This window comes from Diadema antillarum, unplaced genomic scaffold (assembly GCF_040938485.1).
Source record: "Diadema antillarum isolate AM-2024a unplaced genomic scaffold, OU_Dant_1.0 scf00000045, whole genome shotgun sequence".
In the NCBI taxonomy this organism is placed as follows: Eukaryota; Metazoa; Echinodermata; class Echinoidea; order Diadematoida; family Diadematidae; genus Diadema; species Diadema antillarum.
In genome coordinates, this window is record NW_027270934.1 from 2,401,534 (window position 1) to 2,413,814 (window position 12,281).

The following is a 12,281-nucleotide window of genomic DNA, read 5'->3' on the forward strand; positions in this document are numbered from 1 at the left end:
AAGCAACACATTGTGAAAGGAGTTCATATAAAAGACTTAGAAAACACTTGAATACAAGTGACATGATTTAATGCATCTTAATCCTTCTTGCCAATTAAATAGATTAAACAAATGTTTTAAATTTGTGCTCTCTAACACATGAGAACTCTATGAGCCACCAGAATACTTTGACACATGTCCTTATCTATTTATTTCAACACGAAAGACCCGTTCAGTACTAGCTGTTTTTCAGTCGGTCCGTGCATAAAATTCATAACAATTTACAACTTAAAGGTAAAAAAGGATAAAAACAAATTACATACAGTACATCAAAACAGGAGATATATGTATACAACATAAGGAAATGTAAAAAAGAAAAAAAAATCGTACATAGAATTATCATTAGCACGAGGTTGTAATAACAAAGTACAAGTAAAAGGAATTAAAAAAAGATTTAAAAAATAACATTGGCGAAAGTGGAACATTATGAATACAAAAGAAAAAAATGTATATATCTATTATAAGTGATAAGTTTCGTTTGGCAAGTACAAAAACTGATATATATATATATATATATATATATATATATATCGCTTTATTTAAGTACAAGGTAAAGAGTAAAATAACAAATAATATTACATCATATATATCTCCACTAGATACATTCGCATATACATGATATACATGATAAATATACAATTATTCATACACATATGCTAAAAATTTCCTAATCTACAATCTATTTTTTGCAGGTGTGATTTAAAAGATTCAGAATTGCTGAATTGCTGAAGATTCAGAATTCCTTCAGGTACTTTGGTATCATGTTCCGAACCTTAAAGGACGAGTCCTGTATTGGTTGATGATGGCACGTCGAGACGATTTTTTTTTTGTGCAAGATAATGACAAACTACTTATGAAATATAAAAGGTCATTGAAATTTATGGGGAATTCAAAGTTTGTTTGACAAAAATCTGTTTAGAAAAGGTGATAAAAAATAAGATAAACGTTTATGCATAACATTAGTCCGAGCTTTTGGTAAAGAAAAATAATTCGGCGAGAACCTCTGATATTATACTGCACATTAATAACATAAAATATATCTAAGAGATATGTAGGAGTGGAGAATTAGATATCTCATACATCATACTGAGTAACTGCTTCTCTCGTTATTTCATATGCGGTTATAGAAATAACTGCTTGTTTTTGCGAAATAAAACTGCGAATTTGCTTCAACAGATACAGACCACTTTTGCGTACAGCCTTTATAATATGATCTACATGTATGTAGACTCCAGTCCAAATTCTGGTCTAAAATCATACCAAGATATTTACATAAACATGCGTGATAAACGAACTCTGGGTATATTTTCATCATTTAGAACAACAGTCATATTAGGAGATAACATTCTAGATTCTATGCTTAGATCCCATAACAATAAATTCACATTTCTTTATATCGAACTTGTTTATTGAAATCGAGTTTATTGGAAATAAGCCACCCTGATATTACATTTATGGGTTTCAGTGACGCAGCGTTTTTGGCACTTCAATATAAAGACGTGTCATCAGTGTATAACTGCACTTGTATTGAACCAATGTGTGAAGATCATTGATTCTTGTATCTGTACTAATGACCTGGGACAAATCAACACAACAACGTGCTGGTAGAAATGTTTCCTGAATGTTATCGCTAGCATTAATATCAATACTAAAGTCACCTATCGATATACATTAACCTCATAATTTCTCCATGGCAGATAACAAACTACTTTAAAACTGTTCAATATCAGTACTCGGCTTTCTGTAAAGAACTATTACAATGATAGAAAATTTGTCGATAATAATCTCAACCCATAGTGATTCAGCATACTTTACATCTCCATGTAGTACCTTATATTCTCATGAAGAATGAAATATAGACCTGTACCACCACCTCACATACTGCCATTGCGACAGTTTACCTCCAATCTAAAACCCTCAACAACAACAACAACAACAACAACAGAAAAGAGGTTCGGGGATGTAACTTTCCACACTTCAGACACGCCAATTGAATGGAATTTACATTCAAGTAAATCTTCCTATAGTAACATTAAATCCTCAAAATTCTTATTCATAGAGCTGATATTAAATATTCAAATAGTCACTGAGTTTGTACATTCTGACATAATTCACTATTAGAATTAAATGGGGAAAGTTGATGAAATTCAAGAGAAATGGCAGTGCCTCTCGACACAAGTGCAACATAACATTGTCAATGTCGCTTGTGGTCAAACTCCATGAAACCATTTTTATGGTTCTTATGCCATTATCATATGATGATGTTTACATAACATGTAACATCAATTTCACCCATAAAGAAAACTAAGTATAGGTACACTCAATTAATTCTATGACTTATTTTTTTATTCAATAGACGTAATTGCAATCAATTTCCTTTTTTTGGGAAATGAATTCATCTTTAATAGCCAATAGTCCTACGTCTAACCACTGGTAACATGTAGAAAAGTTGAAGAGCCACAGCCAAAGGGTTCATTACAGCTTTTGTTGTAAAGGCAGTTCATCATGTTTTGGTGGAACCTAAAGAAGCAATTGCTTGCATCTTTCCGCAGAAACCTAAAAAAAAAAACTAAACCAATAGGTTTTCATTTAGTTACTGGCATCTTTCCAAATGATACAGTATACTTACGTTTTCCGCCTTGGCACGACCTATCACAGCGTTCATAATAATAGCACGTCCGATGACTTGCGCTCACTTTGTGTCTTCTGTCCTACATAGTGAGGGGTAATTAATTGTCCGAGTAAAGTCAGAATAAACCGACTGATATTCACAAATGGACGAAAACGGAAGCAACCGAGTGAACCAAATTGGAAACGTCATGACCACCATATCACAAAATATGCATGTTAAGAATTATGTGTAATCACACACTACCGAAATTGCAATTTTGATTAAACTTGAGATGATGGACACTGATTAAGAATTAATAGTATTAATGGCTGAAATCTAGGACAGTATCGACAGTTGTCGGTGTAATACTGGCAATAGCGCTTTTGATGGAACTATTACAAGAGTTTTTTTGTCTTTAAGGATTTGATAATTGCAACAATAAAGATAAGACAAGATACAAAGGCATGATTTATTGAGTTTCATTATACGTGGACATCAGTGTGCATAAGCTAATGCACTTTGTCAGGAAGAAAATTCAGCTGTTGTAACCAATGTAAATCTAACAATAATGCATAAAACATTGTGTTCACCATTATATTGATTTTAAGATTTTATTATTGGATAACTTCTTGGCACAATGGACAATGATTTGGAGCATTGCAGCCATATTCAATTTTTTCCGATCATGCTATTAATACCCGTTAGAACGTACGTTGAACAGGCACAGCAGTCTGCTCGCTCTTTAAAAGATTGCGTTGGTTTTTCGGACATTAAAAACACATTTGCAGATTATCGTAGAGATGGTGGTGATGATTTATGGCGTTTTCAGACATTTGCCCTGTGTTGACAAAAGTATTTGATGGTTTAGGGCGTTTATCTAGCCTAAATCGTTGAATATCCATGTCATTGTCAGACACGAGTAGCGAATCATATCCGTCTGTCAATTATCGTATCAAGCAGTATTCCTTCAACGTTAGCGAGCCCTCATTGACAACATGATTATAATGGGTTTTATGCTGACAACCATTATACGCGTTTGTTAGCGAAAAAGGGGAAGAAAATAGAAGCATGAATTAGAAATATATTGGGCATTCCTAGGTATGTACTGTGCTTTATGCCGACGAAATGTTTTTCAAAGAGCAGCTAACCTTGAATATGTAAAGCCCGCTTAATATGACAAGTATCTTTCGAAAGGCTGTTTTCTAGGCGACGTTGTTACATCCAAAAGATAGCATATCCGCTGACTTCTTTGTCGTTTCGTCACGAATTACTACTTTTAAAAGATATCATGTCTCTGACTTTTTCCATCTCATACTGTAAAAGTATCAGATATACATTTCGCATCCTGAAACCACCCAAATTAATACAAAATAGAGAACATCTTTACAAAATTGCTCGAAGTTCAAGCTAGGCATTCACAGAGAAAATGCCTGTCGAAATGATTGACGCTCCACTGGATATAAGGGTGACTTCCGTCTTCGAAATTTCAATGTTTGACAAAGGAAGCACTTCTCGTATAACTACGATGGTTCAGACATACATGGTAGTGCACAGTCACACTTGACGTTCCTATAAAGTTTCTCATTTATAGTATAGGGAGTATATCATCAAGTATTGAAGCTTTATTGTCGATAGATCATGGTTTGGACAAGTTGGACGGGGTTATGTTTCATTAACATGGGGTGCTGCCTCCTCCGACATCAGAGCACGTATGTTCCTTGACATCAAAAAGAACGAAATAATGCCAGATATTGTAGTACTTTTTGAGGAATTTTAAGCAACTTTATGAAAACATTTGGTTTGAGGTTCCACAATCCTGAATGTAACTCACATGAACGATCAAATCACACAGTCTACATTCTTTAAAGAGAATGTTTTGTTATTGTCCGTTATCTCTGTTATTTGGATATAGCCATTTTCTTCAAATGTGGTATCCACGCCATTTGTAATTTGGACCCCGTCCAAGTACCACGTCATATCAATGGAAGCATCGACGCTTGTAGCCGTGCAGACAGCCGTTGTCTGGCGGTTGGCGCGGAGAGGGGTCGAAACTTCCATTCGTATCGTCGTGGAACCTGAAAAAATAAAGCATGGTTCAGATAATGACTATACATAATTATCATTTGTGCATATTCTGACAATTTTTCACGTAATCATTTACTGCTGTATATTCTGTTAGTACTTTACATACTCTAGATTGTGACAACTGTTGTTAATGCTGTTGGAGAATGTGTTGTATACTATCATGGCACTATAAAAAACACTTACCATCAACTTGTATGAGAAGTTGTAGATAGCCAAGAATCAGAAATGTTCGGCTTTCCATCTTGCTTCTTACAGCCCTGAAAGAGAGGGGAAGAGAGAATGTTTGCTAAATTGACAAGTGAAACAATATGCCAATCAATCGATGCTGACCATATCGATCCATAACGTCTACAGCATCCTTCACGAAATAGAAGAGTATAAAAAAAGCCAAGTTTATCACAACATCATGTAACAACCACAAGAGGATTTGATGTTATAATGTTTAAGATTTATAACCTGAATACGAACTACCTGATAGGCAGACTCCAAAATGCAGACGTGTATCTCATCAACTTTCTATTACAGACGATAGGAAAGGCTGTGACGAAGGTATACGCCCTGTGAACTGGATTAAAGAGGATTTTATATAAGTTCCATATTACATATCAATCCGCGGAGTAAACCGCCCTCAACATTCTTTTGCCGATATAGAACAGCTCATGAGGATGTCACCACGGGTTGTGTCTCCTCTAAGATGAGAGAGTGTGCGTCATTTTATTAACGCGGAAAAATCTTTCATATCAGTCCGCCGCACAAACCGTTCCCAAGTTAAGTTATTCAAGCTGCATACCACAAAATATCAATTGGAATCTTAACATAAATGTCCACATGTTGGGTTTTGTTGTACCTGCCTTTTCGATATGTTTGATATAATGATATTTTTGAAGGAAATCGATAACTACTATCGCAAACCTTTTTTGTTTTCTGTAATAATAATAATAATAATAATAATAATGATAATAATAATAATGATAATAATAACAATGTCTTATTTATCCAGGGTAGCCTCTTCAGTGTTGTCACTGCTCTACCAGAGGGCCCTGCCATTATTATTACTCCAGCGTTGCCAGGTACCCATTTATACACCTGGGTCGAGAGGGACATTGTGGGTAAAAACATTTTGTCCAAGGACGTAAGCACTGGGCGGGAATCGAACTCGGGTCCTCCGATCGGGAGTCGGGAGTCTTATCAACTATGCCACAGCGCCCCCTAAAGCAGTATGAATTTCTTTCTCCAACTCAATGCTCATTTCTACTCCAAAGTATTCTATAAACGCACCCCTATTTAGCATTCACCTTAATTACCATTACCCTCATTCCCTGACCTATGTACTTATACTATAGCGTCATACCTTCCTGAGGGTCTGATGTGTATGCTATATTGTGTGTTAATCGAAATTAGAAAGCGTGCCGCGTGATGTTTGTGTCAACATGGTCAAAGGGACAAAACTCATTTTATGATTCTTCTTCTTCTTTCCTCGCTGATTCGACCGATGTGTTTATATGCTTGATAAATGGAAGATTCCCACGGAAATCTACCACAGTTTAAGTTGCTTATTGGGATATAGATAAAATGCGAAGGACACATGATAATCCATACCAGATTTTTGTAGAAAAAAAAGAAACATGGAAACCAAATAAACATTACACCACGTGCTTTGTACTGATCATGTATGAACGTAATGATAGTATATATACTACGTATGATGAGATATATATAGTTTTGTCAACATTTTTTTTTTTTTGGGGGGGGGGGTTATGTTGATCTTGCGTATATTATATATATATATAGGGCCTATAATATATGTACATTATATATATATATATATTATATATATATATATATATATATATATATATATATGTCATACGTATGTTTACATACAGACATATTACATCAATTTGACCAGGGAGGTGACCTCCTGATTTGACTGGCCCTAACTCACAGAAATCATAAAGGGATTGAAGCCATAACATTCATTCCAACTATTATACACATCTATCGATACATAATACACAATATGCAAGTATTTAGCCATTTCATTGCCGAAGTATCGTTTCAAAAATCATCTGCACAAGTAATCTCCACTGGAATATGACATGTCTAATTTTTAGTTATGTCCACGTTATCAAAGCTGAACTACAACAATTAGTATTGTTGAAACACATAGGCTTTCACGTCATGTCCCATTAAGACACGCGTTTATATATTTCGTTGAGGTACTTGACCTGAAATTAAAGATTTTCATTCAAATTTTCACAACACAGTTAAATGATCAAATGATGTAGAAATAACTAAAATTGTGATGCTGTAATAACTTCTCGTAGAATCTACGATTGTATGCGTTTCGCATGCCTTGCATAAGCCTACGTAAAACACTTAAACAGTCAGAACAAAGATTTACGCGGTCAATTGTTCTCACGAATTTAGTTCTTTCTTACCCTCTTCCCCACAGTTTGTAAATGAGAGCTTTCAGCAATTGATACCACGTCTTCATATTACCGAAGAGTACTTAGCACTTTTAGATGATGAGTTTTCCTTCCTGATACCGTAAATGTAGGCCTATATAATCACTGGTGATATTTGCTTATGTAAAATGAATTGCAGTGCATAGCTATTACCGACGGTCTTAACTACGCATCATGTACCCAATCTCAGATCGCGTTACGAATAAAAATATTGTGTTTGGTTTTCAGTGCTGTTTAACACCGGACATACCTTTTATCCATGATCAGGTTACTTTAAATACCACAGAGACAGAGAGACAGAAAGAGAAAGAGAAAGAGAGAGAGAGAGAGAGGGAGAGAAAGATGTATGTACAGTGCATGTCGCAAAAATCAAATACATGAGAAGACGCAATGAAGATATTTCAGGTGTTCGATGCAACTTTGCTCGAAACCGTAGAAGACTAGGAACGTGTCTAAGGAAATTACTGAACAAGATTACCTGGGTCAGGTTTTTACCTATACCAGTGACAGATTAGCTTCGCTTGTTGTGCTATCATATTTTCAATCAGATTTTCTCACTAATCAGATAAAAATACATGACTTACAGACAGATTCTTTTTTTCTCTCTCTCTCTGTCTTTCTCTGTCACACACACACACACACACACACACACACACACACATATATATATATATATATACCTGTTTATCCCTTTCGGATTGTAATCTGATGTTTTGAAAGCTATTGTGCATATTGATGGCTGTATTTTAGTATTTTAGATAAAAAATGTTTTTTTTTTTAAATCAAAACTCGAGCGAAGGAAATATTGTGGAGATGTCATTGCATCATACGCAATTGTGCAAAAATCTTCATGTCATTTGTTTCTTTTAAATTAGGAATTACTAAAGAATAATTGATGTTCTTTCCGTTGGTTAAATTTAACTGAATTATAAATGACGGCTCTTGGATGGGAAGTTATATATGTCATGACTAAACTAATGACCGAAACTATGAAACATTCTTTATTTTGGTTAAGTTTAATCCATTGAATCATGCGATGCCACGAAATCATCCCCAAGGTAATTTCAGCATGTGTTTTCCTTAGTCCTCATTATTCACACAAAGTAAGTTGCAATTAAGTAATTTACATATTACTTTGCGATTTACTTAATCTTGAAGAAGAAAGAAAGATGGGTTATCAAAATATCATTCGACCATTTCTTGCATACACTCAATCTAAATTTCTGAATGTTTTCTGAAACGATGTACGTCCTCTGATTTTACAAGAATATGTAGGGGCTGGCTGGTCCACTCTATTGACGGGTGTAAGACCTGTTATTTTTTCAATTCATTTTTTTTTTTTACGACAAAACATATATGTTTCACTTCCTTTGATAACATAGAATAAGGTAAACAGAACATTGTGTAATGAAAAGACTGTACAATAATTGAGGACCTTATAGTAATTATACATTGTAGTAAAAACGAAACAGAAATGGTCGAACTGAAGTACACTTGTACATGTATAACCTTGCTTGAAGTGCGAAAAATGGAGAGACCCACTAAACAATTGCTAAAAAGACAGAGCTTGTAGAATGTGGGCCTCCTCTTGAGTTCTATCAGTGAGTTCCCTCTTTTTAAGTTCTGTTCGTTTGACAAGTTTTTGTTCCACAACGCCATCTTCTGGCGGCCAGTATATTTCTAGATTCATTCATTTGCTTCGCCTGTTGTATTCTCATAACTCGGTAAGAGGCTGGATAATGGCTCGCTGTAAGTTACGCTAACAAACTTCCTACACGGTAAGGTTACTCGACCCCCACAGACGTCATGTCACATCAGTTTCAAGTTTTAGGGAAATGAATTGTCAAAATTTGTAGAAAGCTACCGATGTTTCACAATTTTATTTCTTTTGTCATTTCGTGTTCACCTTTTTTATGAGTGTCTTTTGATAATGGAAACAATAGTCAAATAAAGTAACGGGAGGAGGGGTACGATCTGATACCATGACAACATTTCGTTTTCAGTTTGATGCTTGATGACATATAGTCATTCTTTATGTAGGTAACAGCATTTCAAGCCAGGAAAATGCACATCGATACTGTACAATATCATCTAAAATATGAAGATAAAATAATAGAAAAATGAAATTTATTAATAGACTGAACGCTTAAAGGTAGGGGATACCTTTTACAGACCTCCCAAAATGCAGCAAAACATTAAATATAAATCTCAGGGGACTTTCTTAGGCCACTGCTTAGAAAGTTGGAAGTCAACAGTTATCTAAAATTTGAATTATGCACAACACTCAACTACTCAGTAGTTCTGTGTGTCAGCCACACTTAAGCCTTTTTGTTGCATTCTTCTGTATTTGTGATCTATAAACACAAATCTAAAAGTACAAGAGCTGATGTAATAACATATAGAGTGTGTGGCAAGAATGTATATAGAAATGTTTGTAAGTGTTGATGAACTTTCTTCACAAAATATACATGATGGACACACATGCAGTACATGGGTCTGCAAAGGTAGCCTAGTAATGTACTGGAATTTACGGTGAGCCCCGAAAACAATTCAATTCAAAATCTAACGGTCAATAAAAATGTACTAAATGTTACCTTCCACTTTCAATACTTTATGGGAGTTTCTAAAATGATACTCTCTTCAACATACCACTGTATTTATACAACTCTTCATTTAAGGCGTGCAAATGGGATTCCCTACCTTTAATGAATGACAAACAAGTAAGGACTACGGAGAGTATGGTAGATTAGTTTGTGGCTTTCCACACGACATACCAACGTCACGGTAAAAAAAAAATAGCAGAAAATGATTAATGACAATGAATAATTCCAGCGCTGACCCATTTTCACTGGAAAATCAGCAAAACACATTTTTTAAACTCCTATTCAACAAGAAAACGGCCGAGTTGCGTGCATGCGCATGACCAGCCAGAGGTATGGCGGGGTCACTCACGGTCGTCTGGTGGGAGGTACCTAACAGCAAAAATAGCTGAATGTTCAACGAAACCCATCGGACAAAGGACCTTTTGCCTTTGGATTCCACCGAAACAACCTCAAAGTAATTAAAAATGATGACCTCGTCATCCAACAGATACCAGGTAGTTGTCATGAGAGCATTTTACCCGATATATTTCACGTTGTCTTCCAAAAATCTCAATTGTCACTGGTCATTGAATGACTATAACTGTATAAAGTGCAAACGACTTGTCATGCCATGACAAATGATATGGGCTGATGTTTTCATAATACGAAGTCCTTAATTTCAAAACATGATCCTTGCCGCTATTTTTTTTTTCAATCGAAGTTTGTTTTTCTCTCTCCTTACCCATTTATTTATTTTTCTGCAACGATGATTCATATATATATAAATATATATATATAGTGTGTGTGTGTGTGTGTGTATGTGTGTGTGTGATAATGAGAATTTGATTTCACGCGTTACTTCAACTTCTCAAAACAGATGAAGAGATCAGTAATTCATTATTAACGTCCAACAACTTTTAGTCACGGTTGCAACAAATCTTTATGCATTACGCGCGTCTTTTTCCGGATTACATACGACAATTCGTTGGACATTAATAATGCATCACTGATTTCTTCCTTTTACCTATATGTATATATATATATATATATATATATATATATATATATATATATATGTGTGTGTGTGTGTGTGTGTGTGTGTGTGTAGATAGATAGATATATATTTCTCTCATTTCTAGTATGCGTCCCACTCCACCAAAAATCTGAGACACAGTAGACACGTGGCATAAATGAACACAGAAACGAGTTTCCAAGAATCAAGCACACTGAAAATACATCTATTCTGTAGTTTGTCGGTAATATCGACCACTGAGAAAACAAAATTGAAATGGATACTCACGTTGCAGAAACCAAAACCACGAGATTACAACTCTAAATTACAATACAACACAACGATATAATAGAAATGGCACCGCACTGCATCCTTAGCATTAGAGTTTCCACAATATGCATGCACGATGTCTTCTAGGAATAAGATTCTTGACATCCTGAATCTAAAACAGTTGTGAAGATGTTTAAAATCTGGATTAATTTCGCGATCCCAGGATGAAAAGATATTTCTAATATGCAACCTTTAAGTTTTGCTCTCAATACATTAGAGGGAGAAGCTCCTACTCAATTTCAGATCGAGACCAACCAATTCGTAAACAGATCCACGATATCTGGCAAATAACTTGTATGAAATGTAAGAGTAATTATGTAAGAAAGTGTACGAATAGAAAAAAAAAAAAATGGCATTGATATGATATAAATATAAGTAAGTATATCCGTCAAGATATTAGAATTAGTGACTGCCCGATTTTGCCTTGTTCAACCAGAGAGATGTCATCTATCAGAACGAATCAATGCCATCTTTATGAAAGTGGTTCCTAATTTTCACTTATCTTTACCGCCTACTTTATGCTCTGCGGAAATTTAGAAAGAAGATGAAAACAGTTGGAAATTTTTGGATGACATATGCAATGAAAACAGTTGGAAATTTTTGGATGACATATGCAATATGAATTAAGTAATGTAAGAAAACAATACTTTTTTTTTCTTTCTGGTCATCATATTTCTATTCGTTAACAAAATGTGGTAAGAACAACAAAAAAATTGCCCTCTTATTCTCTGGGAAGGTACATAACGTAGCTTTTGATTCAATACGAAAAAAAATGAAACAAAATATCCCGCGATTTCACCAAATTAAACATGTAACAGTTTTCACTCTCTGTGACAAAGAAAAGACTTTCTAGTGCCAGTTTTAAGCTCTCGCTTAATTTATATTGTTTGTACAAAGAGACACATGAACGTGTACAAGAATTCATTATCCTAATGACAATTATCCCACATACCACATGTTTTCAAATTAAATAAAGCGGCTTCCTGTGTTTTGCTTTACTTTGCTTTGGTATAGTTGAAGCGTTTAACTCTACATCTACTTCGGTTATAAGTTTTTTCTCTTTCAACAAATATTCAATTTTTACTTGAAACAAGCAATAATAATTGAGATAATCTGTGCTTAAACCTATGGTATTTCCGAATAAATACAGATGA

General features: G+C 34.8%; 1 long non-coding RNA gene across 1 annotated transcript; it reads right to left on the minus strand.

Moving 5' to 3' along the window:
• Positions 1-4,555: 4,555 nt before the first annotated feature.
• On the minus strand, positions 4,556-5,289 carry LOC139714617 (uncharacterized). The gene is made up of 3 exons (XR_011709729.1): positions 5,207-5,289; positions 4,919-4,992; positions 4,556-4,725 (listed from the first exon to the last, which is right to left on the minus strand). It is a non-coding gene; the product is annotated as an uncharacterized lncRNA (long non-coding RNA).
• Positions 5,290-12,281: the final 6,992 nt, after the last annotated feature.